Source organism: Eschrichtius robustus, chromosome 17 (genome assembly GCF_028021215.1).
Source record: "Eschrichtius robustus isolate mEscRob2 chromosome 17, mEscRob2.pri, whole genome shotgun sequence".
Classification (NCBI taxonomy): Eukaryota; Metazoa; Chordata; class Mammalia; order Artiodactyla; family Eschrichtiidae; genus Eschrichtius; species Eschrichtius robustus.
The window spans coordinates 5,330,738-5,334,387 of record NC_090840.1 but is presented as its reverse complement, the minus strand read 5'-3'; positions in this window follow the sequence as shown (position 1 = coordinate 5,334,387).

Here is a 3,650-nt window from a genome sequence, read left to right as displayed (position 1 = left end):
AGACTGTATAAGTGTGCCAGGTTGACAAGGGGTGGACCGTGGTGGCTTTGCAATATGTCAACTCAACTAAACTTTCTTGTCCAGAATTCCCTTCCCAGTATCTTCCCCATTAGGGTGGAATAAAAGAGACATTGTGTGCATGATTTGGAAGATGGAAGGGAAGCAGCAGCCACGTGCACCAGATGCTTTTGCTGCTCACGTGCTTTCACCTCATCAGGAACGGCAGCATCCGGGTGTGCACTATCTCCGCCTTGCCCTGGGGCCTCCCTCAGCTCCTCCAAGTCCTGGTCCAGGTACATGATTTATTTCTGTAAGAAAGAGCACCGTCTTCTCCAGCAGGAAATCTACAACATGGAAGTCAGAGGTGTTGAGAGACCAGCCCAGGTTCCAGTTCATCCTCACAGGCTCAACATGACCTTCAATCAGGCCAATGCACTTTGCTATTGGATTGTCTGAACTTGTCACTTGTTGATAAATGTCAACAGGTAAGGTAATATTTTTAGATGCAGAATTGCAAATCCTGAGACATGGACCCATGCTATGCCAGGTCTTTTATTCTTTGTGCCTAAATGAGTTTCCTGTTCCTGCTAATTCTAAGGAGCTCACCACACACAGATGCAAACCTGCATATGGGAGTGTGTCTGGCCTCATAACCTTCTTTTGGATATGTAGACACGTTGATATCCCACTGATAACCCACTGCCACCATCCCATGTAGCTCAGACAACAGCCAGGAAAAGCCATGTACATTTATGGAGCTTTTAACACAATCAGTTAAAAGCAGACTGGCGTATTATTGATTGGGGACTTTGCAAGCCTTCTGTGGTGAGCAGCAAGCCCCATGCTACTTGTATTTCTCCCCACTAATTTTCTTCCCTGGTGATGAGGAATAAAACACCAGCTGGAGTTAAGGAGAGGACAGGTCTGAACAAGTTTATTACCCAGATGCTGAGGCCCAGGAAGCAGAGTTATCAGACAACACTGAGTCTTTTGCTAAACCATCTTAGATATATTTCTTTTGTACCACAGGGGTGGTTTCAATGAGTTGTGTATTGTACTTTTAAGAACTGTGTTGACTGACACTGCTCTTATATAACACATATTAAATAAACTATATAAAGATAAACGTAAGAATGCTTCAAATGAGCATTTAGTTACCAAAAGTAATCTAGGTGTTGCTATTTAATTGTATAATTATATTGCTGCTAGTTATCTCTTTAAAAGTCATGAGTATGGGGTGATGTATGCAAAAATTTTCAGTTACAAGATGTATAAGTTCTGAGGATCTAATGTACAGCATGGTGACTGTGGTTAATAATAGGGTATTGAATACTTGAAAGTTGCTGGGAGTAGGTCTTAACTATTCTCATCATAAAAAAAAAGCATTGTTATATGAGGTGATACATGTGTTAATTATCTTGATCTTGGTAATTATTCCACAGTGTATATGTATATCAAAGCATCATGTTGTACTGAATATATTCTCTAAAGGAAAAGGAACAATGAGATATCATTATGTGAATAAGAAAAAGACACAAACACACGCAATATTGCACCCACTTAAGTTGCTTTATATAACTTTATGCTTATTAGTCAAGTTCAGGTGGTTCCCATACATCTGCTATGAGTGTATACACCTCACTCTTACCACTCCATTTCCATAGAAACTCTATCCGGCGAGGAGCTTTTGAATCTCTCCTATCTGAACTTTTTACTATTTATCACTGCTTACTTCTCAAAATAATTAAACCTCTAATTCCAAGATGCAGAGTTGCATGATTCACTTTCCTCTCTCTGAAACTTCTTCTTTCTCTCCTGTGTTAAGTCCCCACTGGCTCACCTCCCACTCCCCACCCAGGGTCCCAGGACTCACTCTGCTCAGGTGCTTTGAGCATAGATGCTACCCACCTCCATAGGTCAACTACAATTGGCATTCAAATAACATACTTGGTCACTCTTCCCCTAAATGTTTTCTCCCTGGACTTATTTAACATACTTCTCTGTTATTCAAAGAAAATATCAGCACCATCCAACTTTTGGAAGACCTACCATGAACAGTTTCTAGCCACCTTCACATTTGAAATATTTATGGTTTATCAAGAGGTTCACATATGTACTTATGAAATGACCTTCAAACTAACCAAAATATAAACTTTTAAATCCGTCCTCTAAAAATAATCATTTTTGCTGCCATTACATAGATCTCTTTGCTTCTTGGCCAACCCCTTCTAGTCTTCCCACTTCATCAAAACCAAAACCAACTCACAATTCACAAATTATTTTTGCTCTTTAGGGGATAGTAAGTCCTAAGCTCTCTGAATACTTATTTTATATTTTTGTTTTACCTGCATTTATCCACCCCCAAAATAATGCCAGCCTCAAGATAAATTTATGATGTTAGAAGTCAAGATAGTGTATATGGTGGGTGGGATTAGTGGCTAGAAAGGGGCTGAGGGTGGGATTCTGGAATGCGGTTATGTTCAGTTTCTTGATATGGGTGCTAATTGGATGGGTATTTTCTGTTTGTGAAAATTTATCAAGATGTTTGGCCATAATTGATTAATGTTTCTGTACATGTAAAACACTTACCAAAAAAAATCAGTCTACTGAAATCAGCCCCAAATCTGTGTTTACTGTTTCTCCTCTCAGCCTGTTTTTCCATTCTACTCACAGACGTAACAAATAACAAACATACTGAGTTCATTATAAAAGATCTAAGGCAATGATGACTTTTATCATTGATTTATTCTACCTCTACCATCACAGTTATGTTTCTAGCCAGGTAGACACTATTAATATTCTTTAGACAAAAGTAATTCATCCTCGAACTCTTCCCATTGATCAACTTCCCTACATGCTACCATGTCACGGGTCTAATTAGATGGTGCTCAGAAAGCATCTGATGGGGCTACACTTGAATTTGTGTTGTGGATAACAGACAGCAGAGCGCAGGAGCACGGCGCTAGAGCGTAGTAATGACTCTGTAATTAATACAATTCAAAGAACTCACATGGGAAGTGTCACGTCCTTCCTGTCTGTCAAACATGATTAATAGACCTCAGCTACCGGAGCCTGTTCATCCTGGTGCTTCTTCACATTGGAAAGAAATGGAAACGTAATTCAAGATTTTATAAACCTATATGTATTTGCTATGCCTCTTATGCACACACAAACACACGTACCACATGTACACACACCGTACACACACACACACACACACACACTTACACTGTGTGTCTTTTTTGGAAAAAGCCACTATATTGCAAGTAGCTGGGGCAATCCATGTGAAGAGCAGACAAACAATGGATAAAAGAATTAAAATGAGTGAACTATTCAGTCCTAAATAACTACTTTTGGTATGGCATATTCTTCTACCTTTCAAATGTATTCAGATTAAGAGGAAATATCCAGGCCAAGTCTAGCATTGCCCAAAGAATCAGTCAAAATAGAATATATGAGCAATAAAAAAGGATCCCATCATATGTTTCTCCCACAGTACAGATGGACTCGATTCAACAGAAAATAGCATTTATTATTTACTGTGGCCCAGGCCCTGTGCTAGGCTCACCCAAGAGAAACCAACGGGAGCAAGACACAGTTCACGTCCTTACGGACGTGGCAACAGATGTGATTAAATCAAGGGTGTTGAG